Consider the following 27,009-nt stretch of genomic DNA (forward strand, 5'->3'; position numbering starts at 1 on the left):
GAAGGGGTGTGCGCGCGTGCGCCCTTTCAACTCTTCAGCAAAACTTAGGCAGCAATTTGTATTTAATTTCAAAGTGAGAATTGCTTAGATGAGCTGAGGATTTTCTTCCTGAAATCCAGAGCTGAGGATTTTCTGTTCCAAATCCAAAATCAGGACTGCATAGATCTTGCAAAACATCCCTTGCGTTCATCCCTAATCAGTCTCTCTTTGGTGGAGTCAGTCATCCGTAGAGCATGGACTCTAACACCTGTCGTAAGGTGCTATGTATTTGGTGGCATCAGGATTCAGCCAGATGACCAGCTGAGCACATCCCAATTCCCAGAGACCATCTAGAGTCTGGCTAGCCAGTCAAGAGGGAACAAAAACATCTCTCTCGGGAGATGCCATTCTTTCTTTCTCCAGTCTGTGTGATTTAGCAGGACCATCAAATGGTCAGATGAGATAAGATGAGATGCGATAAGGCTGATGGTGCCAAGCATCATTCATAAACGGCTTTCCCTTCCGGGCATTTCTATCTCTTTCTTACACTGCTTGTTTCCAAGACTCATCCTGCTTTCTAGACCTCTTTCTCAGGTTCTTGTCTCTCAATAGTGAAGTCAGACACATACCCTCACCTTCTCTTACATTCCTTTCTATTTCCAGTACAATCTGTCAGTGGAAAGCAATTAGTGATATCTCTCTGTATCAGGAATCCTTACAGTTGTAAGTAACATCATTAAAAAAAAAACAACAAACCCAGAAATCTCAAACCAACTTCCTGCATTATAAGTTCACTTAATAGAAAAGCTTTGAGGTCGGGGAGCAGCAACGCTGCTCCTCTGCTGTCCTCCAGGTTCTGCTCTCCTCTTGGTCTTGGTTTTGCCTGTATGATGGCTTCCCTCAAGTTTGTGGGATGACCACCAGCAGCAGCTGGGGCCACATGCTTCCTGGAGAGAGGAGAGTCCCACACACATCAACGCAAATAGCTTCACTTCACTCCACTGGGACCCCAGTATAAACACCGAAATCTCCTTGGCTTGAGCCTGGGTGGGAAGGAGGGCCCATCCACAGAGATGGGCACTGGATCAGTCCCTCCCAAACTGCAAGGCTGACACTGGATGGGGGACGCAGCACACTGCCCTGCATATTTCTTCCCTCACTCTCTCAATCGCTTTTATTTGCTGCGCTCAAGTTCAAATGAATTCCCACACTCATTTTTTTCTGATTATTTTGTTTATAAAAATAACACATACTTATTTTAACTGAAGAGAAAATTTAAAAAATAAACTAAAAATAGAATGATCCAAAATGTCCACTAAGCAGAGGAAACGCCAACATTTTGGCAGGTGTGCTTTTCTGCTGTGACTTTTTTATACATGGTCATATTCACTCTACGTGCATACAGGTTTGATTTAACACTGTGATGCTAGCATCTCCATAGGTTGTTGGAAATATTCTAAGGCTACATATTCTCACATATAGAGGGACAATGGTTTACTTTAACGTTCCTCTATGGTGGTACAACGGGTTTTTCTAAATATTCATTATGAGAAATAGTACTTTAACAAATATCTTTAGATTCCAGATTATTTCCTTATGACAAATTCCCAGATACGTATTCCCAAATTATTTTCCAAAATGAGTGCCTCATAGTAGACGTCTCTCCACAGTATAAGAAGGTGGCTATTTCACTGTCTTTCCACCTGCACCAGGGATTGTTTGTAATTTTTACTAATTTGGGTGGAAGAAGGGGGAGAGGAGCGTCCTGTTGCTGTTTTCATTTTCATTGCTCTGAAGAGTATCACATACTTTTTTGAATGTTAATTAATCATGTATTTCCTCTTTTTATGCATGTTCATATACCTTCCCCATTTTCCATTGAGACCTTAGTGTTTTACTTATCAATTTTCATAAAATTTCCATACTCCAGCAAAGATATTAATCCTTTGACATTTGTGCCAATTTTCCATTTTCCACTTTAATTTGTTTATGTTAATTTTCACATACAGAAGTGTTATATTTTTATGTAGTCAAATATATCAATCTTTCCTTTTGGTATTTGTGTTGGTTTTAAGATTATAAAGCCATTCCTAATTCAGATATTTAATCAAATTTTAAGTTAAATTTTTCTTTCATTTCTGTGGTTTGATCTTAACTGCTAATCCTAGGTACTTCAAGTGTCCTTCCTGGACAAGGTCTTTACTTAAGCATGTCTCAGTGAATGCCAGTTTAATACAGGACAGATCTGTCCTCTATATATAAAGAGGTTGGCTGACCCATGAAATCATCTGCTCTGAGAAATCTCTTCTCCTGTGTAGGTGGCTTGAAGGAGACAAGACAGCCAGCAATGAAAGAAGAATCGATGTAGGGTCCTGATACTGTTTTCCATCTCTGATGCTCAGTTTCCCCATTTGTAACATAGGAGCGTTTGACCAGGTTTTTTTTTTTTTTTTTTTTTTTTTTTTTTTTTGGGATTTTATTGGAGTATAGTTGCTTTACAGTATTGTGTTATTTTTCTACTGTACAGCAAAACAAATCAGCTGTACATATACATATATCCGCTCTTTTTTGGATTTCCTCCCCATCTAGGTCCCATATGACCAGGTTTTCTTTAAGGTATGTCTCAGGTCTGACTTTTGTGTTTCCAGAAAATACTTTTTTGTTTCTATGCATGTCCTTATGGTTTCTTCCTTCCCTAATTCCTTCTCCTACTCCTAGGATGACTTGCATGAGATCAAAATCAGATGCACCCCTGTTTACAATGTGTATTTTATGGTGCTTGACCCCCAGTATCCACGGGCTCTGCTATCCAAATCCAACCCATCTACTGAGGGAAGTAGCCGTACATTGTTCTTAGTACCAGGTGACCAGCAATTGGCTGAACGATGGACATCCTATCCAAGGGGGTTTGCCCATTGGCCAGACTCTACCCCCATGAGGGTGTCATGAAGGACATTCTCCAGTGGGACCAACAGTAATTAGCTAAGCCAGTCACACAGACACCCTCCACAACTTGGGCTGCAGCGTACAGACATGACTGTCCACTGATCTTGGGATCTGATTGGAGCAGGTGGAAGTAGGGTTGCCATGAACACATGACTTCTCGCAGCTCATGAGAGAGAGATGGGGAGAAAAGTGGGTCCGTAGGCTGTCTTGATTTGAAGCTTATGCAAGTTCAATTCTGGTCTACACTCATCCTAACAATAAACCTCTCTTGTCTTAAGATGGTTTTTGTTTTTTGACAACAATAATCTGAGTAACATTCCCCAGAAGGTTTCCTTCCCACTCTTATTCACATCCTTTCATTACTCTGTCTGGGGCGGGGCTCTGCTGCTTCCGCATTACACCATCAGCCAGGAGACATCGAGCGTTTGGGGAATTGAGGTGACCAATCGGACACAGGGAAGACGTGACACTGAGAATGTGCACACAGACACATACTCCCAGCTGTCACTCCCACTAATGGTCCGATGCTTCACGTATGCTCGGAACATCCTCCCAACCTCAGCTCGTCCCAGAGAGCTCTTTAACTTGGCAGGATGTACTTAACTGTGGAAAGGTACTCGTTGCCTTCTTATGCCAGCCTTCCTGAGAATTGTTTTATAGAAGTGTTATCATTGTGCCCAGGGCTGGCCCCAGGCAAGACTGGGAAGTGGGAGAAGTTAGCATTTGGCTCTCCACACACCTCTCTGGGCCCGCTCCCTCCTGCTGACTGCCAGCTGTGTCCGTGCCCTGCATCTTGCCATTAAAAACTGCCCTGACTGTCTCCGGCTTCTTCAGAGCCCTGCTCTCGGCTTGAAATGTACCACAGGGTTTTCCTTAACAGGAATCTCCTAAGAGTCAGTGCCTTAACCCCAAATATTTTCAAGTCTGAAAGATGACTTTGAATAGTAAGAAACTTGTCTGTTTAAAGGAACCAGCAAACACACAGAGCCAGCCCAAACCCTCATGCCAGCCACAGCTCGGAGCCTGAAGCCTTGCCCTGGTGCTCACCATGCTCCTTTCTGGCTTTTTCTGTTTGTCTTCATGGTGTGATGCCTCCATTTCTCATGCAAACGTCTGCCCTCCCTGTCACCCCAGTTCTCAGGGCTATGATCCTGGACAGGACCACTCTCTCCCCTCCCCTCATTCCTCATGCCCTCCCCAGCCTGGTCACCTCTCTAAAATAGCCACACCCTCATCTCACCCCATGGGCAGGGCTCTGCACTGGGGTTCTGACCAGGTCCCCCTGCGGGATCTGGACAGAAGTGACTCTAACACAGGAACCCCAGACTGTCAGGTAGGCTCCTGGCAAAACTCTCACGTCTTACCATCCTGGGGATAGAACAGATCCAAGCCTCAGTCTCCTTACTTATGAAATGAAAGTAATAATAGTAGCCACTTCCTAGCATTCCTATGGGAGGTGAGCATTTAGTAATATAATAGACATGAACAGTGCCTGGCACAGAGTAGGTGCTCTGAATCTTGCCTAGTAATAGTAGCAGTTACATTATTCATAGTGATATTAACCTGTGTTAGATCCCCTGGGCCAGGCCCTGCATGTGAACTGTGTAGGGGCTCTGGGCCAGGTGGGGGCAGCAGAGAGCTATATGAGGACAAGCTGGGACCAGTGGGCCACCTGGGAGTCCCCGGTGGAGGGTTGGCATCCAAGGCCAGTCACTGGGAAGAGCATGGCCAGATAAGACATGGAGCTGGGTGGAGTCTATTCCAACAGCCATCCTTCTGGCCTCCCGGCCTCCTGTCTTTCTGCCGCCAATTTCCCTTTCACCCTTTGCTACAGTGGTCTTTCAAAATTGCAATTCCAATATAGTCACTCCCTTGATTAAAACCATTGTATGATTCTTCTGTCCATGGGGAATGACCAATGCCGTTAGGCTGCTATTCAAGGCCCTCCAAAAACAGACCATCACATCCCTATATCTTGCCCTTAACTCCACTCATCTTCCCACATTGGCCAAGCCAGCTATTCCCAAACACACCGCCAGTTTTCTTGTCTTTACTAAGGGCGTTCACTGGCCTTTTCTCTGCATGTCAAACTCCTGCTCGTTTAGCTCCAATGCCCTCTTTGCCATGAAGAATTCCTGGTTTACCCCGGCACTTACTAAAACACGTCTGTCTTCAGATCTCGCTCAGTCCTTCACGTCTGCCTTTCTAGTGGCATTTGTCATGGCCAGCATTATTCTAGAATGATAGAGATGACATCTCGCCTTCCCTGATGCAATGATTTCTCAGAATCTGTCTCCTTTTATGTAAGAGGGAGTAAAAACCGCTTCTCTGTAGTATGTTGAAGGATACAGAAGTTGATGCATGAAAAGTACCTCGAACTGGGCTGGGTGCATGAGAAGGGCTCAGTTAGCAAGGTCTCATCATTATCATTATATCATCATCATCACCTTCATCACCATCGTTATCACTAGAGGGACACTGCCCCTGAATGGTCAAGGATCTACAGGCTTAAGTCCTCAGCCTGCCCTGAAGACAAACTAATTTACAAAAAAAATAAATAAACAAACTACTAAAAACCTTTTGTTTGGGGCAGGAATGGCAAACTCAGATCACAGGGCTGAAGGGAGCCTGCCGGGAGCCACAGAGCCACGGAGAGGTAGGAAAACCTCCCGTGGAGAAGTGAGAGCAGGTAAAAGAACAAACCAGTGTACGGTGACAAGAGAAGAAACTTTTTGTTGTTGTTTAAAAAGATAGTGATGTTTTCAATAAAAATTTCAACCCGGAAATTAAAATTTAAACAACATAAGTGCCTCCGAGAATCGAGCAGCAGCGAGCAGTCCCTTAATGGTGCTATGCACAGCCTTTATTTTTTAATGTGGAGAAGGAAAGGATTTGTCATTAAAGTTTAAAAATAATCAGAATCAAAATCCCTTTTGTTCCTGCAGGCTGGCAGAGCTGAGGGGCCGATTGTGTGCGCTGAGTGGGTGTCCAGGAAACAGTAGTCATTTGTGTGCGTGTGACAGGAGTCGAGTCCAAATCTAAATTTAAGCAAGTGTTGGCCTTCTTGGAACCCATAATTTTTGGATCAATTATCCTGGACTAAGTGTCTGAGTTTCTTGCTCTCTCTCTCTGCTACATTTAATAATTACAGCACTTGAGCCAAGAATTTGCCGACCAGCTGTGGTGCCCTAGCTGTCCGGTTCACTCATAATTTCTGGAACTTGATACAATCACGGCCTTTGAGCCAATTAGGGCATTATTTGGTGTGTTGGAAGTCTGCTCCCCACCCTCCCACCATCTCACCCGGGTGAGAAACAAACAGCCCATGTCTATCCTGCAAGAGAAATCCTGTGTTCTCAGATCTTACCCGGCCATCGCACCCATGGATTCTGCCTATCCCATTCCTCCCCACAGCTTGGGAAAGAACCGCACGACTGGTGGGCTGGAAAGAACCTGATCTAAGAGTCCGATAGCCCAACCCTACCCTTAAGCCAGCTGTGTGACCTTGGCTTAATGGCCTACCCTCTCTGAGTCTTAGTTTTCTGTCGGTAAGTAGCCAGACTACTTGAGTTCAAATCCTGTCTCCATCACATTCTAGTTATGCAACATTGGGCTAATTACTTCATCTCTCTGAGCCTTAATTTTCTCATTGGCAGAATGGGGATGATGATAATATTAACTACCTCATATAGTTTGCGAGAATTTAATGAATTAATACAATTAAAATCAAACACAAACACACAGTCCTAGAACTTAAATGCCATAAGGGCATGTTTTTTGTCTAGTTTGTATGCTATTGTATCCCTAGGACATAGAATAGTGTCAATAATTTTCCATGGATGAATGAATGTATAGAATTTATTTTTATTTGTTCACTATTCACTCTCAGGTTATGTCCAAAAATGATTTATGATTCATGTTTACTACAGGGCAGTCATAATGAAACCAGAACATCAAAGACCAGGATAAGGAAGAACAATCAAAAGTGTGATGTCCTTTCACTTAGAGCTTCCTGGTCACCAAAGCTAAACTAAGCAGCCTAAGAGACTCCTTCCAAATCTAACATTCCAGGAATCTGACTTTTAGAGTCAGAACCAATAGTTCTGACTTTCATGTGACCTTTGGCAACTCTCTCACCCTCTCGTAAGTCTCAGTTTTTCCATCTGTAAAATGTGAGAACTCAACCAAAGGCGCTAAGATTCTTTCTTGGATTTTAGCTTTTCTTTTCGCATTTGGCCATAGGGAGATAAAAATAAAAGAGATTTGATTTCTATCATCAAAGAGTTTATGAACCTGCAGGAGAAATAATGTTCATACATACATAACTCTCTAATTCAAGCTGGAAAATGATACTTTAAGAATGTTACCAAACGCTAAAGGAATGATGAAGAAAGATAAATATGCCTGCTTAGGAGGACTTGATAATAGCTTTAGAAAAAAGCTGTAGATTGTGGTGACCCATGAAGAATTTTAACAGATATTCACAAGAAAAGAATTCCTAACAAGTGAGAAGATGGGAAAAAGTAAATAGGTATAAAATTGCAGCTTAGCTAATAAAGTGAATGTAATGTACTGGGCAGAGATATGGAAGGGCAGATGTGTGTGCTGCTAACTCCCCACCCTCACCTATGGCAGACCTCACCAATCAATCACAGAGCTTCATCCTGCTGAGTCAGGATGTAGCCTCAGAATCTTTCTCAACACGGTGTTCCAGGCAGCCACTCCCAAGTGATCACAGTGGATACACAGAATGAGACCTCTTTACTATCTCGATTTAAGGTATATATAAGCCAGTAGTGGAAAAGAAGACTAGACCAAAGTGCAGAGGGCCTTGAATGTCAAGATCAAGAATACGAATAATGAAAACATTCTGCTGAATGTGGATTCAGCTGCTCCTTACATTGGTATGATAACCACGTAGTCTGTGGGCAACACACATTATTGTAAAATATATACACTGAGCCTGGAGGAAACGAATCCCTCCCCGCCGAGGCTTTCCGCCATCATCTGGGACGTAATCCACCGCCCAGGCGGCACAGTGCCTGGCTTGTGCTTAAACAAGGATTGTACTGTAGCAGTGTTCTCACATCACACTGCGGAAAGGAAAGCAGCGCTGGAGACCTTTGCCAAAGTTGTCAAAGGGGCTGCCCTAAAACGTAAATGTGGCCTCTGCACATTCTTAAAGCGACGCTAGTGATCATCTCTGTGGTACCAGGGCCGGCACAATTATCCTGTTACCATCCAATGGCTGCTCTGGATGAATGTGTCCCTGTGATGGTTCCATTTAACTTTCTCCAGGAAAAGGAAAATCTATCGAAAGGAACGTGAAACAGAATTCCATGAGCTCATGTCTGGTGGGGAAAGAAAAAGGCATCTGAGGGTGATGGGAAGTGAATCATATTGTTTCTCGGCTCCAAGCGAAATCCTATCCTCCTGCCCTCCTCCAGGGAACCTCCACTCTCAGCCTCAGTGTGTGGGGACATTCTGGCAGCAGGAAGTCAAGGGAACCCGGCCATGGAGTGGCCAAGACCTCAGCTCCAGGCCCTGTGTTTTTGAGTGGGTTTCTCTTTATATCAGCATTTGTTCATACCCTACCTCCTTACGAAACAGTTTCCAGGTGCGTCACTTAAACACTTTTAACATAATATAAGGAAATAAAATTAAAATAAAAGATGCACACCTATTAAGAAGACAAGATTAGGGGAATGTAAAGCGCAGGATTATAAAAATGAAACCTGAATTAAGGCAGGCCATGTCATCTTTCTGAGCCTCAGTTTCTACAACATAAAATAGAAGAATAATACCTTATTTATAAGATTCTCATGACGACAAACAATTATTCCAAAAAAAAAAAGGAAAATGGGTCAGAATGGGAAGATTACTGAACAGGTTGTCAGGAGACTCAGGTCTAGTCCAGCACTGCATGTGAATCAGCTGCTCCCTGGAGCTTCTCCCGGCTTGAAGAGTCTCTCATTCCATGAGGTAGGGATGCCTGAGAGGGCATAGAGGAGCAGGAAAGGCAGCAGGGAGGGCTGAGGAGTAGCGAAGTATCTAAAGTATCATTATTAATTGTATCTTTGGAATAGTTTTTTCTCATGACTATATCAGGGACAGTCATTAATGTAGCAAATATCAGGTGACTATCTCGTCTGTACCTGGTCCAGAGGGACAAACTTCCATGTGGATGTTCTAGTGCCTTCTCAGGCCAAGAGATAGGAAGGACCGACCCAGAAAACTGCAATGCAAAGTGTCTTGAGCTGAAGAAATACGTAGATAGAGGAGTACAGGGCAGAGTAAGAGAGGGAGCCTGTCCTTTAGATAAAGGAAAGTTTCCTGGGAAGAAGAAATTGAGTTTGGCCCCAACAGGTAAAGTGTCCAGGTAGGATGTTTCGAGTGGAAGAGATTAGGTAGGTCAAAGTGGAAAGACTGAAAAACACATGGGGTTTGTGAAAAGAGTCGACATTTACTGGGTTTTCATAAGCTCATCATCAATTTCCTTTCTTTGGCTAACAGCATCTAAATTCACCTTTCAGGAGTACCCAGTCCCCTACTGTCAGTCCACCTGGTTTGGATAAGACTGATCCCACCCCACCTAGCTCCAGGGGAAATATATGGTCCTGACCCAGCAAATTAGCGTATTTCATTCCCCTTGCCACAGTGATTGGTTTAATGATGGGCATGTGACTCAAGTAGAACCATTGAGACTCACACTGAACCTTTTGCTGGATTCCATCTTCCCACTGGACTTCGATGGAATGCTATTCAGAAGCTGTTAAGAGTTAGTGGATGTCTTGTCATGAAATGAATCACCCTGAGAAGGAAGTCAGTACAAATAAAAGTAGTGCTAAGAAATAAAGCATGGTGATTTCTCAGCATCATTTGAATACCTAAGTCCAGCCATACCTGAAGACTACACCTCCTGGCTTTTTTAGTTTTATGAGTTTAAAAATTCCCTTTTATTCTTAAGCCAGTTTGATTTAAATTTTTATCATTAACATCTGAAAGGATCTAGTGTAATATAAGGACCCTGGTCCAGAGGGGCTAAGGATATTAGCCATGGTTGACAGGACTGCCACTATAACCATTGAGGGAGTAGCTTTTCAGGAAAAAGACCAAGCTGTCAAGGACCAAGAGAACCTAACCTAAAGGGACTAAGTGAATGTGAATCTGGGAGTAGAGTGGAAGATTCGTTAGATGAAAATGCTGTTTTACTATTGTTGGAGAAACACTTCTCTGTCAACGTGAGAGAAATTGAGATGGAGCAAAGACAAGGAAAGTAAAGGCTTCTCTCATATACAGGTCTCCCATCAGGTCCTTAAGCAGCTACTCCTGGCGTATCCAGGAAGCAGCAAGTCTTTCATTCATGTTACCATGGCTATGGCAGCCATGTCGTTCAGTAAAGAGCACAGACTTTGAAATCAAACTCACTTGATTTCAGATCTCACTGGTTATAAACTCTCACTTTCTGTTAATTCAGTGTCCTTAACAAGTGAAGGCTCAAAGTAGTTTAAGCCCACTTAAATGAGTAGCTTTATCCTTCTAAGCCTCAGATTCCTCCTCAGTAAATGTGAATGGTGATACCCACCATCATCTCTCCCTGGAGGTACTTAATTGGCCTCAACTTATTTTCAACCATGCAGCCAAAACAAACTTTTTAAAGACAAGTCAGCTACGTCACGCCCATTAAAACATTTTCATGTTTCCTGTCATCATTAGGGTGGTGATCAAATTCATGAAATGGCCCTCAAGTCTCTGCATTGTCTAAAATCAAATCCTGCTTATCATTTGAGTCACCTAGATACTTTCCTCCTTGTTTCACTCAGTTTCTTGAAAAACTGTTAATGGTAAAACTATAATAATTAATAATAAGTGTGATACAGCACATTAACAAAGTGAAGGATAAAAATCATATGATCATCTCAATAGATTCAGAAAAAAAGCGCTTGGCAAAACTCAACATCCTTTCACGAAAAACTCTCAACAAAGTAGGTATAGCGGGAACCTACCCCAAAATAATAAAGGCCATTTATGGTGAGTCCACAGCTAACATCATACTCAAGGGTGGAAAGCTAAAATCTTTTCTTCTAAGATCAGGAACAAGACAAGGATGCTCACTCCTGCTACTTTTATTCAATATAGTACTGGAAATCCTAGTCAGAGCAATTAGGCAAGAAAAAGAAAGAAAACAATTCAAATCAGGAAGGAAAAAGTACAATTGTGCCTATTTGCAGAAGGCATGATATTGTATATAGAAAATCCTAAAGACTCCACCAGAAATAATAAAGGAATTCAGTAAAGTTGCAGGATATAAAATCACTATACAAAAATCAGTTGCATTTATATACACTGAAGACAAACTATCAAAAAGAGAAATTAAGAAAATAATCTTATTTACATTAACATCAAAAAGAATAAAACACTTAGGAATAAATATAACCAAGGAGGTGAAAGATCTGCACATTGAAAAATAGAAGACATTGATGAAAGAAGTTGAAGAAGACACAAATAAATGGAATGATATTCCATGCTTATGGATTGAAAGAATGAATATTATTAAAATGTCCATACTACCCAAAGTAATCTACAGATTCACTGCTATCCCTATCAAAATTCCAATGGCATTTTTCATAGAAATAGAGAAGATAATCCCAAAATTTAAATGGAACCACAAAAGACCCCAAACAGCCAAAACAATCTTAAAAAGAAGGACAGAGCTGGAGCCAGCACACTTCCTGATTTAAAACTATACTACAAAGTTGTAGTAATCAAAACAGCATGGTTTGGGCACAAAAACAGACAAATAGATCAATGGAATAGAATAAAGTTCAAAAAATAAACCCATACATATATGGTCAATCAATTTACGATAACATGGATAGAACTTGAGGGCATTATACTAAGTGAAATAAGTCAGACAGAGAAAGACAAATAGTGTGTAATATCACTTTGACATGAAATCTAAAAAAGCCAAACTCATAGAAATAGAGACTAGAAAGGTGGTTATTACCAGGGGCAGGGGGTGGGAGAAATGGGAAGCTGTTGGACAAAGAGTACAAACTTTCAGTTATAAGATGAGTAAGTTTGGGGGATCTAATGTACAGCATGTTGATTATATTTAGTAATACTGTATTATGTACTTGAAAGTTACTAAGATAGTAGATCTTAAATGTTCTCACCACAAAAAAGAAATGGTAATTATGTGACATGATAGATGTGTTAGCTAACCTATGATGGTAATTATTTGCAATATATAAGTGTATCAAATCAACATGTTGTATACCTTAAATTACACAATGCTATCTGTCAATTATATCTCAATATAATTTTATTGAGATATATCTCAATTATATCTCAATAAAACAAATAGTTAATAATAAATAATAATAGTTAATAATAAAAACTAACATTTATTGAGCACATACAAGATGCCAGGCACTGCTCTAAATGCTTTACTTGAAACAACTCATCTAATCCTTATGACAAACCTATGAAGTAGGTACTGTTATTACCCCCACTTTATAGATGGGAAAACTGAAACACAGAGAGGTTAAATAAGGTGTCCAATGTCATCCAGTAAAGAATCATTATAGTCAGGTTGCAAACCTATATGTCAGTATCCAGAGCCCATAGGTTAATTACTACATTATGCTACCTCTCTAAATGCATTCCACAGGCTTTTCCCCATTTTGTAGCTGTGGTAGACTGAATAATGGTCCCCAGCTATATTCACGTCATAATCTCCAGACCCTGTGAATGCTACCTTATACGGTAAAAGGGACTTTGCAGAAGTGATCAAGGATCTTTACTTTAGATGAGATTTATCCTAGATTACCTGGGTTGACCCTAATGTTATCACAAGTGTCTTTATAAGAGGGAAGCCAGGGAGATTTGACTACAGAGAGGAGAAGGCAATGTGAGGATGGAGGCAGAGACTGGAGTAATGCAGCCAGAAGCCAAGGAGTGCTGGCAGCCACCAGAAGCTAAAAGAAGCAAGGAACAAACTCTTCCAGTCTCTAGAAAGAAACAGTCCTGCCAACACCTTGATTCTCCCTCAGTAAAACTGATTTTGGACTTCTGACTTCCAGAATTTGTAAAAGAATAAATTTGTTTTGTTTTAAGCCATCAAGTTTGTAGTAATTTGTCACAGCAGCAATAGGAAACTAATACAGTGGCACTAGCACAGCTTGTTTTTTCTGGCGCATCCATTGCCTTCCTTAACTCCCACTTATTCTTCAGCTCATACCTTCAATTTCACCTCCTCAAGGCAGCCTTCCTTGACACCTTAACCTTATATTTGCCCATTATATCCTCACACAACACCCCAGACTTCTCCTTAATACTCATTGCGTTTACGATTGTCGCTCATGTGAGTAAATCCAAGGGACAGAGTACAGTGTGTGTCTGTCTTATTCCTCATTGTATCCCAAGAGTCTAGCTCCAGGCCTAGCATGTTATACGTTCTCAGTAAATATTTGGTGAAATGAATACATACATATATATATATATATATATACATACATAGTTGTTCATAGGACTATTGGATGCTTTCTAAAGATTATGAATGTATAGAACTTGGTACAGGGCCTGACATCTAATAAGTTTCTGAGAAGTAGAGACCTGTGTGAGATCTGGGACTTATCTGTGTGTCTTTTGAACAAAATCACAGACCTGATCTTAGATAAGTCCCAGGAGGAGTGCTCTGTTGTTGTATCTCCTTTTCCCTAACACTCTAAGCACTACTCTTTACTGCAAATTCTGGTAGTCACCCAGGCTTGACGACCACACTGAGTATTTTAGAAGGGAAAGGAGCAGGGCATCCCAGAATACAATGAAACATGGAGGACTGCAGCAAAGCTACCTTCTGCTTTAAGACTACAGCAAGCCCTTTGGGCCAATCAGCATGGTAGCCAGAATGGGTAATTCCAGCCCTTCCTCACCTTTCTAGTGTGTGTGTGAGCCTCCAGCTGGGCCAGGGACTGATTTTTCCAGGCCCAGAGGAATTCTCATCATTTCTCAGGGATCCGTTAGCTTGAGTTCGGTCCTCGCGCCAAGGCTCTGACAGCTTTATTAGCACCTATAATTCAATGTAAGCATCAACGTGTTGGGAAACACTTTGAGGCTATCTTTTAAAGTCAACTTAATTCCCTTTCAAATGCCTCTTTGTTTGCCAAAGTGCCAGCCAGAAGACTTCCAGGTAGGCAGGAGAGGAGCTCCAGACAGGGGATCAGCAGGACGTGTCTGCCGGGCGCCCAAGTCACTTTGCTGGTAGCTGATGTCATTTCCAGTTAGTGGGCTGCTGGCAGAGGTGCCTGCAGATGCTCAGATGACATCACTGGGGACCAGCCTGTCACCAAGGGAGATAATAAATGGAGCCCAACCCTGAGTCCCCGCTGCCCCAGGAAGTAACAATTCATTTCGTGGCTTTGCTGTGGTTCTAGAGAGTAGACACCCTGTGCTCCCACCCTGGCCAAGCCCCAGACAGCCAGTTCACACCCTCCTGCTGGTTGCTTTGTTTAAACAAAACAGAATGGGACATGCTGAGTTCACCCAACAGTGCTCAGCAACTCCATAACAATAGAAACTGGACAAATGTGATATAGCAGAGTTTACTGGTCATCTACTCAGCAGCCATTTACCCTTCCTCCTGAGCTGGTAGAACCCAATTTTGCTCACATCTGCACCCTCCTCTAGGAAAGAGTGGCCTATCCCCAACTTCAAGGGGTGGATCCTCATGGATCTAAGCCAATCATTCATTCATTCATTATTCATTCATTCATTCAACAAACATTATGTAGCACCAGTTTTGTGTTTGGCATTGTTCTAGACACTGAGGGTAAGGTCATGAAAATATCAGACGAAGTCTTCGCCTTCATGAGACCTCAATTCTAGTTGGGGTGATAGGAAATAAACACACAAATATATATTATATAATAAATATACAATGTCAAGCCAAGCAATGATGGGTTTTATGAAGAAAATAAATCCAGATAAAGGGATAGAGAGAAACAGGCTCACTGTTTTAGATAAGGGGGCAGAGGGAGGTGATTATCTCAGCAGAGATATGAATGAAGGGAGGGCACCAGCCATGTGAATCTCGGGGGTGGGGGGTGAGGTGGGAAACATTCCAGTCAGAGGAAGAGCAGGTGCAAAAAGTCCCAGGGCAGGGATGAACCTACATCTTGAGACCAGCTAGAAGGTCAATGCAGCTGCAGTGTTGTGAGCAGGGACTGAGTCATGGAAAGGACTTTGGATTTTTTTCTAAATGTGATAGTGAATTATGGGGGGCTCTTCACTAAGAGAGAGAATTGATCTGATTTACATTTTCACAGGATTACCATGGCTGCCATGTGGAAAGCCGACTCAAGTAGGACAAGAGGGAGAGCGGGAGACCAGTGAGCATGGTGAACCAGCGTGGTAGCCAGGGAGGGGGTGATAACTGGTTGGATTTGGGAACTATTTTGAAGGCAGAGGCAAAAGAATTTGCTGATGAATTTGGTGAAAAGAATGAAAGTTTGGGGCCCACACAACTGAGTAAATAAGAGTGCCATTAACTGAGATAAAGAACACCAGAGGAGGGCTTCCCTGGTGGCACAGTGGTTGAGAATCCGCCTGCCAATGCAGGGGACATGGGTTCCAGCCCTGTTCCGGGAAGATCCCACATGCTGTGGAGCAACTAAGCCCATGCGCCACAGCTACTGAGCCTGCGCTCTAGAGCCCGCTAGCCACAACTACTGAAGCCCGCGTGCTACAAATAGTGAAGCCCGCGCGCTACAACTAGTGAAGCCCGCGCGCCTAGAGCCCGTGCTCTGCAACAAGAGAAGCCACCACAATGAGAAGCCTGCACACCACAACGAAGAGTAGCTCCCGCTCGCCGCAGCTAGAGAAAGCCCACGCTCAGCAACAAGGACCCAATGCAGCCAAAGATACATAAATTTAAAATTAAAAAAAAAAGAACACTGGAGGAGGAGCATTTCTGAGTGGGAAGAGATCCAGAGCTTGGGTTGATACGTGCTGGGTTTGGGGTGCCTACTAGATACCAAGGTGCAGATTTTAAGTAGTCAGCAGGTGGATACAGGAGCATGGTGATCAGGAGAATGGCTGGTCCTGGTTCCCTGACCAGTGCATTGGTTAGACTTCAGCATGAGATGCAACTCTAGACAATGAGACATGGCTGAAGGAGACCTCTGGGCAAGGCTTCTTCATTTCTAATGAGGAATGAAGCTTGGTTGGTTGGATGAACAAATGAATGAATCTCTTAAGTTTCCATTCATCTCTGATGGTCATTCAAAAATTTTTAGATGCACTGGAATTGGAGTTAGGAGACCTGGGTTCTATCCCTGGCTCTTTTATGAACTAACTGGAACCCTGGTCGTGGGTATACCCTCTCTGAGCCTCAGTTTCTCTATCTGCACAATGAGGAAGTTGGGCCAGATAGTCTCTGTGGGCTCGCCTGGCCCCACCACTCTACCCAGTTGTAAGAACATGGGCTTTGGAGCCAAAAGCTCTGGGAGAAATAACTTTTCCCTGCTTGATGTGTGACCTCTGGCACCTCAGGGCTCTTCCCTGTCACCATTTCCTCATCTCTGGAATAAAGATTTCTGGTCCCGTCCAACACGAATTTCCATTAAGTCACGGCATATTTGCCTGGTGACTTGTGTTGATAGAAATAGTGAAAACCTCGAGGCAAGAAATATTTATAAGGAATCCAACTCCTCCGTGCAAACACACACACACACACAACCTGGGAGGGGACACCAAGCCTTTCCTTTCAGACCAGCTACACCCTGGTTCCTTATGCGTACTTCCTCTGCTCAGGGTGGGCACTAGGTTCTTCTTGAGCGGGGCTCTCGGCTTCCCTTGCCCCTCATCCCCAGGAGCTAAGAGCTACATGAAGAATGCCAAAGCTTAGCCCTGCTGGGACACTCCTGTGGTTCTACCACAGGGCTTGGGGATGAGTAAAAGGAATTAAGACTCTAAAGCCCCTGGCCTAGGCCCACAGTGAGCATGCAGACTGCCTTGTACATTGGCCCCCAGGCCCCAGAGGCATTAATGGCAGAGTTATAAGGCCGTTTTCGGTCTCATATTTTTCAGGTGCTCAAAGGTAGTGATTTCTGGGCTATTTCATTCATTTAAAAGGTCTAACAGTAATTTCTCAGTTTTGAAAGTAAATTAAAAATAAAATAAAAAAACCTACTGGGAACCCTCCTCTTCCTATAGTTAAGCCCACCTAGCCAACCTAAAATATCTTTGGTCTGAAATTATCAATATATCAATTCCGTGTTGTTAGTGTTATCTGATCAGTACTATATATGAAGGTGGATTAATAGGGAATGGGCAAATAAGTATATTATGACTTAATCAGTGCTTTATGTTTGAAGACATGATCTTTCAAAACTCAGAAGGAGGGATTACTAAAAGAGGTCTTCAGTATCAGAAAGGCTGGGAGGCAGCAAGTAAAATGTTGAATGTTTTCACAGGGGGCTGCTGATGACTATATCCCTCCCTTTGATGTCTGGGCTCTAAGAACCTCTGAGCTGTGCCGGAGTGTCCCCAAGGCACAGAGCCAAGGGAGAAAGGGGAAGAGACACTGTGCTAACAGTGACTGATGTCACTTCCAGTTAACTGGCTCCTGGCAGATATACTACAGATGTTCAAATGACCTCATTAGGGACCTGGGTGTCAACAACAAGACAGATACAAACAGAGCCCTGCTTAAGATTCCTGCACATTCCATGGCTTTGGAATCCCTTAACTCATTTCCCAAGCTTTCTAAAGGGTAGGAATTTCAGGCCATGGTATGTGGCATCATACAGAGGTTTAGAGAAGAGGGAGCTTGTACTAGCTGAGCAGCCTGGCTTTGCTGCAATAACAAAGAACACCCAAAGCCCTCCCTCACTCCCCACCCCATTTTACTTCGTGAGTTGTCTTCATCCTTGGCTACATCAGATGGGCTCCCTCCAGGCAACATGGAAATAGTAAGTATGGCCTCCAGACGTGTCCTGGCTTGCATTTAACCAGACTTCGACCCCAAAGAAAAGAGAGAGCTAGCATCTGTCAGTCACTATATGCAAAATCCTGAGGAAGGACTTTGGCCCAGGTTGGCTCAGGCATTGTTTTATCGCCGTGGCCAGGGGCATAAGATACTATGCATGAAAATTAAAAATAAAACATCTGAAACAATCAGGGCATTGTTGCATAAATTCCAGTTTGTCCCCTAGTGCAGATTTTAATAAAACAGAATTAATTTAATCTGTGTGTTAGCCTGCTCCGTGAATGTAGAAAGTCACAGAAAATTGTAACCTGACAAGATAAAAGAATATCTACTCTAAAAAAAAAAAGATACTGTGCATGGCCAGGCCAGGGTTCATACATCTTCCTCCCCTACTAGACTATGAGATTGGAACAGGGTCTCACTCTGCTTCCTGTCTGCAGCCTTTCCCGCCCTGTAAGGCACAGTCAGTCAGCCTCAGTTGAGTCGAATATATTAGCAAACCTGAAGATTTTCTCTGGCAGACCCACTCAGCACAAACCAGGAAGAAACAACTAAACGTAGAGAAGACCGATAACAGAGGCGATTCATAAACTGACTAGCCAACTGGTCAGAAATGTGTTACATTCAACAGCAGCAGCAATTCTGAGAGTGCTCTGGAGATGTTTCACCTAATAAACTCTTTCCAGAGCTGATAATAAAAAATTTCTTGCATGGTGGTTTACAAAGCATTTTTACATCGTGTATTTCACTTCGATACGATTCAGCAAATAATAATGAGAGTCTTCCAAGTGCCAGGCACTGTGCTCAGTGGTGGCCTATGGCAGTAGAAGCAGACATGGTCCTCGTCCTCAGAGAACTCTCAGTGTAGTTCTAAAGAAAGATGAAACGATTGAAGAGAAAATAATAGCTGATGTTCTAATACCTAGCCTTCACTGTGTGTCAGGCACTAGGCTAAGTGCCAACACATATTAACTCAATTAATCCTTACAATAGTCCTTTGAGAATACTATTATTAGCCTTGGAAGTTGGGTAACTCATCCAGGGTCACCAGCCAGCAGGTAACAAAGCCAGAAATCAAACCCATGTAGCTTGGCTCCCGAGTCCATGCTCTTAGCCATAGCACTGACACCACCGGCCAATGGCAGTGTTATGAGAGTTAAAATGGAAAGTGGATGGATCAAGAAGGCTCTGGCATTTAACCCAGTCAGGAGGTCAGGAAAACCTTCTTAACTGAAGCCTGCAGGATGAGCACATGTTAATGTCACAAAGACAGGACACTGAGAGCTCCACAGGGCACACACTGACTGGCCCCGTTTTATACTGTTGGAAAAAATCAGGCTGGACGATACTGCAGGACTTTTCCAAGATCACACAGCAAGTAAGGGTTGATTCGGGTCTTAGAGTCAGGCCTGGCGGTATTTAGAATCCAGTGTCTTTCCCACCAGGCTGAGCACAAAGACTGGAGTGGTGGCTTCTATAAGCTGAGCTCACGAGTCTCCAGGGAACTCCAGATATAACAAGCCCTGGCCTTCTCCCAGTTGCCTCAGCATAAATAACCAACAGGTTGACTGACGCACATCTTCTAAACCACATCCTCTAAAGAACTCAGAAGCAAATTGCCCTTCTGGTGATAGCATTAAGGGAACATGTTTGTTTACCTTAGAAGTTAGAATGACCTTGTCTTGAAAATTGTGAAATAACAATCAGAAGTTATTTGCTTATGTTTATATTTAGAATTAGGTATTCATATGAGCAATGCAAAATAAGGGAAGGGGTTACAATACTGGTTACTGATGAAGAGCCTTCAGAGAGGTGGATTATTATTCATTCGACTGTAATGATTAACAGTTAAAAATCCACTCTTGCTGTTCTCTATGTCTGGGGGAAGAATAGAAGCTTTTGTTTTTGGGGTGTGTTTTTTTTTTTTTTCCTGAAATGAAAAGCTACATCTTTCTTTCCAGGGAATGCATTAGAATGAGGGGTTTCCTTGGAGCTGGAAATAAGCCAGGATATTTTGGAGTCAAGGTCCCCTGCCCCTCCCCCTCGCCACTACCCTCGCAGGCTGAGAGCTCAGCTGGGAGGGAAGGGGGGCTGACTCCACCCGGAAGTACCACTGAAGGGGCCCAGTGTAGGTGGCGGGGTGGGGGGAGGGATGGAGGTGGCAAGAGCAGGGCCACAAAGCAGAACTAATAACAGCTGATCCTTAACCTTTATCGAGGACTCACTGTGGCCAGACGCTGATCTGTGTGCTTCACATCCATTAGCTCATTTAATTAGGTTGGTATAATTAGTACCCACATTTTGCAGGTAAGGAAGCTGAGACACAGTGCTTCACCTGCTCAAGACCATATTCCTAGAAGGTAGAGGAGCCAGAATTCCAGCACGGTGACTCTAGCGTCAGCACCCTCCACCGGGCTGCTGCCGCAAACCGGTCAGCCCGAAATCATCACCCTGCTGATGTAGCTTTTGAGACGCTCTCAGGGTCCTCCAGAGAGCACCTCTGTTATGAGTTCTGCTGGCCCTGAACTTGATGCTCTGCAGTCATTTCTGGTTTATAGACATCTCTGTACAAACTGTCAGCTTAATTTTGGCCCCAGAACTTCCTTCCCTGGCAAACCGGGGTAGGGTGGGGGAAGGAAAGAGAAAGAGAAAGACAGAGAGAGACTAGTTAATTAATTTTGAAGAAGTCAGACAGCATTATAACCAGTCTCTTACGCAAGTGATGAAAAAGCTATTGTTGGGGCATCTTGGCACCAGAAAGGAAGGGAGAGATTTTCCTGAATCATTTCTCATTTTTCATTTAGCCTTCACACTTTTCCTGGGGCCTCTGGGCAGCCTTCCAGACCCCATCTCCAGGATTGACTCTGAGTTCCCGCAGTAAATGATCTGTCCCTCGCAGACTGGGGAAGGGGCGGGCTGAGGCCCGGACAGGCCGTGCTTGGCTCGGCCCCCTGACATTGTACACGCTAATGCAATGTGAAGGAGCACGTCTAAATAGCCTGTCCAACTTTTTTGATGTTCTTGAACCCACAGATGGGATTCATTTCCACACTGTTCGCAAAATGTAAACGATACAAGGACATTAAAGAGCATTAAACTACTTGATGACATTTTGGTCACATTAATGAAAAGTGGCATTTTTTAAACTACCAGAAAGAAAGAGAAAGAGGGTGGGGCAGAGAGGGGAGGGATGAAGAGGAAGAGAGACGAAGTAGGGAGGGGGAAGGAGGAATAGGAGAGAGATTGAATCCATCTAAAGTGTAGAAGAAATGTCGAAGTCCCAGCTCTTATCAGCCAAGTTGGGACTTCACTGAGTAGGACCTAAGAAGCAGACATTTTCAGCGACTGGACAGATAAGCCGAATATCCCAACACCTATAGAGTAAGCGGTGCAGACATACAAATACATTAATGTTTCTTTCCAGACTGACTAGTGTGGCCAAGGTACCACTGGGAAACAAGAGAGGACAGGAAGAATGTCAAACTTACCTCCTCCAGGCAGCCTTCCCTGACTGCCTCCCCCCCCCCCCCCCCCCGCAAGCTTACCCTAATCGTAGCCCATATCAACTTGTCATTTCATCACTGATTGACTTGCTGGAACCCCACCTAGACTATGGGCTCCTTGAAGGCATAAAATAAGGAGTGGATACATAGGTCTGAAGAAATAAATTTGCCAGGGCTCAAATCCCAGCTTGGCTCATGTATTGGCTTTATGACCTGGAGCAAGTTAATTAACCTCCCTGAGCCTCAGCTATGTCTTCTGTAAAATGGGGTAAGAAGAAACCTAGCTCATAGATTGTAGTGATTCCTAAATGAGGTAATAAGTGGAAACTACATAGCACTAGGCCTGGTATTCATACACTCAACACATGCTATAGATTAACACCAGCACCCCAAGTGCTTGGCACATAGAAGGCACTCAGTAAATACAGTTGAAGAAATGAGTCTCAACAGACTCAGGCAGAAAAAATTCACTTATCAAGGGGACTAAGGAATTGGTCATGGAGCCACAGAAAGTGAAAGTGGGTGACAGAGACATTTTAAAACTTATCGAGTCCTGGGCACCTTATTTTAAAATAAAGCACATTTAGCACCATGGAGTCTCTCGGGAGTATCTGGCGAGATGTCCTGCTCAGTCCTCCAACCAAGCACCGGCTGAAGCCCCCTCCCCCCGGCAGCCCCCACCCCCTCCCTACGCCCACCACCTTGGCAGGACTTTCTCCTTCCAGCCCTGATGGTTACATTAATTGCTAATGACAATGGCAACCTTCACTCTGTGTGGTTTCCTGCCCAGATTCTGGATCCTTTACAAGGCTCCCTTTTCTTTTTTCCCAGATAGGAAATGCAACCCGAGACGTGTGAAGAAAAAAACACTGCGCTTATTGTCATAGCCTCCACTCCTCCCTGGGCTCCCAGGCCGTCTGTGTGTGCTCTGGGGTGTCTGCCCCGCCACAGGGAAGAATAAACCCAGACTCAAATCATAGGAAATTCATCAAATGTGCTTCTCAGAGCTCTGTCTTTCAAGGTCTGTTTCCCTGCCATATGATCTCTATAAACCAAATCACTGTTAGCCAGGGCACAGGACCAGAGGCGCCGGAGGCTCATGGATAATGAATGCCAAATGCATGTGACAATAGACTGATCAGAGAGCTGAATGAAAATTTCTGAGTCGTGCTTTTATATGTGTATACATGCACACGTACATACACGCATGCACCTCTGTGTATGCCCCACACACGCACACCACACACACAGGACATCCTAACAGTGCTCCATGATGCCAGACTCAGTTAACTCACCTTTGAATAACTTCATTAGATTATCAAGGCAAAGAAGAATAAAATGAAAGAGAAAAAAGTAGAGCTGGGGTCCCCCGTGTAGCTGGGGATACTTGACAGGGAAGAATCTCAGATTTGACTTAGGAATTCATAATGCCTTTTGCTCAGGGACTAGCATAAGGGGCTTCAACTGAAAAATGAGAAACAAGGACTCACTCATTCTGGGCACCAAAGGCAAGTGCCCTCCATTGAAGGAAATACTGCATGATCTTTCCCAGTAATGGTTTTGACTCCTCCTGGCTCTGAGCGACCCCTACCCTGGATAACTAGTTACCCGTGGGGCAGGGTAAGAGAAGAGAAGATGGGACAGAAACTAGCAGGCCACCAGCTAAAAGCAAAAAGGTAATTAATGTTATAGCCTTTTAGATTCTAGAAAATACTGCACTTAAAACTGCAAGTCAACAAAGCGGCTGTCGGCACCGATAAATGCTTCCATATTCACAGGCATCAGCAATCTTCCCCTTACAAAAAAAGTAATAATACATACATATTAATGGATCACATTTTGTCCTTTGGGGAACATAATTTTTAAAAGGGCCGAGGCAGCAATAATAGTTCCTTTAAAAATTCTAAATGCTGTAATTGTTTTCTCTGAATTATGGTGCTAGGATTTAATTAGTGATGAATGTTCGGTATGGGGTTTGGAGATTTTTGATGAATTCAGCCAAACAGAAGAGTAGTCTTGTCCTCACTGCTCTCTCCCCATCCGTCCCCCGCCCCCTTCCCCGCCCCAGGACCCTGAAGTCTGCGTGTGCATGAGATCGTGTCCATGTAGGAATTTCCTTTTCTGCAGTTGGGCCGTACTTAAGAAGGAGATTGCTTTAACCACAGTTCAACGACGAACATGAAACATGGTCAGTGAGGTCATGCGATTCAGCACAAGTTTTGAGGTTTTCTAGTTATAAGGCAGGAAATAATCAAATGCAAATGGTAGAAATTTCTTCTTGGCAATGTTCTTATCGCTAGGAAGAAGTTGCCTGGGACTTGGGTCTTGGGTCTTGGCTTTCGGGCCTAAGGGGCTCATGCACGACAGGGCTCAAGGTGTGTGTGTGTGGTGTGGGGAGTGGGGAAGTGGTTCTTCAGTCATTCAGTGAATTACCATGAAGCAAAGCCTCCTGGGTCCAGATTCTCTGAGCTGGGCACCAAGCACACAGCCCTGGCAATGGAGAACTCGCGGGAGAATAAACACAATGGCTTTGTTCTTCTCCAAACCATTTCCTTGTAAAAGCAGCTGGAGGGAAGCCCAGACCAGCGGCCATCCACTCAGGCCAAATCGACGTGGCCTACACAGCAGGGCCCCTGGGGGTCCGAGCCACCCCTCTCCTCCACCTTCAGGACTTATTTCATTTGAGACCTGGAAGCTATTCCTGGGTTCCCAGTATCCTCTATTAGCATGCAAATGCCCCTGGGAAAGGTCACACCTTGAGACCCCTTCAGCTAACCTCTTGCTCACCAGTTACTTCTTAGCAAGGATTAGCAGAAAGAGAACACCGAAAAGGCTTATGGGGTGGGGGGAAGGTTAGGGCTGGTGGGGACAGGAGGTAAAAGACCTCTTCCTCCTGCCAAGATTTTCCTGGACAATCAATTTGCTTTAATTCAACACAACAAATCAAGAGGGAGGGGATATGGGGATATATGTATACATATAGCTGATTCACTTTGTTATACAGCAGAAACTAACACACCATTGTAAAGCAATTACACTCCAATAAAGATGTTAAAAATAAAAAATTTTAAAAAACAAATCAATATATTTATTTCAATGAAGGTTGATTTTTTTAAACTGTAAAACTAAACAAAACCCATTTACATACCTTTCATCTCTGCTTTGATTATGCAGTAAGTATCACCTGCTTCTCAATTTTGCCCAAATAATAAAAATGCTGCCTCCCAACATGGCAGGCCACAGCAGTCAGTGGAGACTTTTTCCACTCAATCTAACATCCTGTCTTGTTTCTCCCCATCATTTCCCGCCTCCTCCCTGCCATCATTCTTGCCTCCTATCTCTTCTTAGCATAACCCGTTTCCTCTTCCTCATTTTCCACCACTGTAGGCTTCTCCAGAGTGCTGTTGAGGCCCATTGGGCCAGCTGCTACAGAACCTTCATCATTCTTCTCAGTGAAGCCATTAAAATGTCATCTGGAGAGGGTCATGGTTAAGAGCATAGGATCCTGAATCAGCCAGAAAGACTCGGGTTCAAATCCTGGTTCTGCCACTTCTAGATACTGGAGGCAAGTGACTTATACTCTCTAGTCATCAGTTTCCTTCACTGTGTATCTTTTGAAAGTAATAAATGAAATTTTATACATATATATAATATATACTATATAAGTAGTATATATTATATAAATATTACACATACTATATAAGTAGTATATATTAAATAAATATTACATATACAAGTAGTATATATTATATAAATATTACATATACTATATAAGTAGTATATAGTATATAAATATTACACATACAAGTAGTGTATATTATATAAATATTACATATACTATATAAGTAGTATATATTATATAAATATTACATATACTATATTAGTATACATTTTATAAATATTACATATACTATATAAGTAGTATACATTATATAAATATTACATATACTATATAAGTAGTACATATTATATAAATATCACATATACTATATAAGTAGTATACATTATTTAAATATTATATATATAATGCCTAGCATATTGCCAGATACACAGTTAAGTGTTAAATATTTGCAATCACTATTGTTATATATCATATCTATTACATAATCCCATTTCCTTATGAAATCTTATAATCAAATTACTTTATGAAATGAGATTCCAAAATAATATTCATGTAGTTTTTTATGCATACCAGTAAGTGTAAGTCTCTAAAGTTACTCCCTTAGGGAAATGATTACTTATAACTTTGCTGCCCTTGATCATAATTGTTACTCATTTATTCTATTATTCATTCAACAATTATTTCATGTGGCCCCACTATGTTCCAAGCACTGACCTAGGTACTTAGGACCCAGAGGTAAGCTCACTTGATCCTTGACTTCCAGGATCTCACATCTAATGGGTCAAAGCAGAGTGAGCAATAGCAGGTGTCCATAAAGAACTATAAGAAAACATTCAGTAAAGAATGAACTGTCTGGGGTAGCTGGTGAAGACATCCAGAGAGGCATTGGAGCCGAGTATCAAAGGATGATAATATTTGTTGCAATCTATTAAGACTCATCTATGTGCCAGTCATTGAGCTAGAAGTTTTATCATTTTAATGTATTCCACATAATAATCATGTAAGGTAAATATTACTGTCATTTTGTGGGTGAGAACACTGAGTCTCGGAGGTTAAGCAGTGTGCCTATAATCTTACACCTGGTATGTAATAACTGAGATTTTAACCCAGGTCAGTGGGCTTTCCAAGCTCATGCTCTTCCTTGCAACCTAATGGGCCAATTCCAAAATCACTCAGGCCAGAAAAAGGGAAAAATGGTCTTGTTGTTTATAGGCACATCTTCAGTTTTTGTTTATTTTTTATCATGTAATATTTGATACATACAAAATAATTTGTAATGTATTTAAATTTATTACATAGAAATGCATATTTATTTTAGAAAATATTGGAAAACATAGAATTACACACACACACACACACACACACACACACACACACACACACACACCCCAAATATATTTACTTTTAGGTAAATTCCTTGCCAAGCATTTTTATACTTAGAGGAAGAAGGTTACATCTATACACAAATATGATCATATTTTGATACATACTTGTAACTTCCTTTTTCCACTTAACAACAGATCAAGAACATGTTTTGATGCCAGCAATATACAGCTATACCATCCTTATTAATCACTGTTAAATGTTCTTTGAACGGAGAGATGTCATTTATTTAACCTATTCTCTCTTCAGAAAGCTAGCTTAATTTCAAAGCTAGCATACTTCCATTAACAACTGATGAAAATGGCCTGACATTTTTTTATATTGCTATGTTCACCATTTTATCTTACTGATTTTATGAACTTTTTATATACTAAGGCTATGAACCTTTTGTCTTTCATATATTCTATGGTATATTTGCTATAGAGAAATATTTGTTTCATATTGTGAAATCTATAAACTTGCTAATAGTTTCTGCTGTTGATGCAATATTTAGGGAAGACTTCCCTAACCATATCCTAAATTTTCCCATATTTTGTGGCCTTAGTTTATATATATATATATATATATTTTTTATTTTTGGCTGT

This window comes from Neophocaena asiaeorientalis, unplaced genomic scaffold (assembly GCF_003031525.2).
Source record: "Neophocaena asiaeorientalis asiaeorientalis breed wild unplaced genomic scaffold, Neophocaena_asiaeorientalis_V1.1 scaffold571, whole genome shotgun sequence".
In the NCBI taxonomy this organism is placed as follows: Eukaryota; Metazoa; Chordata; class Mammalia; order Artiodactyla; family Phocoenidae; genus Neophocaena; species Neophocaena asiaeorientalis.